The sequence below is a fragment of the Tupaia chinensis genome, unplaced genomic scaffold, assembly GCF_000334495.1.
Source record: "Tupaia chinensis unplaced genomic scaffold, TupChi_1.0 Scaffold000248_1, whole genome shotgun sequence".
In the NCBI taxonomy this organism is placed as follows: domain Eukaryota; kingdom Metazoa; phylum Chordata; class Mammalia; order Scandentia; family Tupaiidae; genus Tupaia; species Tupaia belangeri.
This window is the reverse complement of record NW_006159726.1, coordinates 4,654,758-4,655,186: the sequence shown is the minus strand read 5'-3', so window position 1 is coordinate 4,655,186 and position 429 is coordinate 4,654,758.

The following is a 429-nucleotide window of genomic DNA, read 5'->3' as shown; positions in this document are numbered from 1 at the left end:
GAACCGCGGTCGACTACGTGGGAGTCCAGCGACACAGCCATTACGCTAACTGCTGGTCCCCACATGGGCCTTTTTGATTGATGATGAAGCCTTGGTCAGTTTTTATCTGGGAGGGAGCAGTCTTCAGTCTCTGGTGCCATTCATTCTGAAAAATCAAATTATAACCTTAGCTTTTCCTTCAAGGAAAAGCTTTTTGCTATAGGGTGGGCATGCTCACCCAAGAAACAGAGAGACAGAAAGTGGGAGGTTTTGATTATATCACCACCTCAACCATGCCCTAATTATTCCTACCACTAAGAAACAAATTTATATAACAAAAAGAAAGGCAGGTAAGAAGAGAATTTACAAGTTCTTTGTCAAGAATTAGTGTTGGTTGGGAACCAGCAGTTGGCGTAATGGCTATGTCGCTGGACTCCCATGTAGTCGACT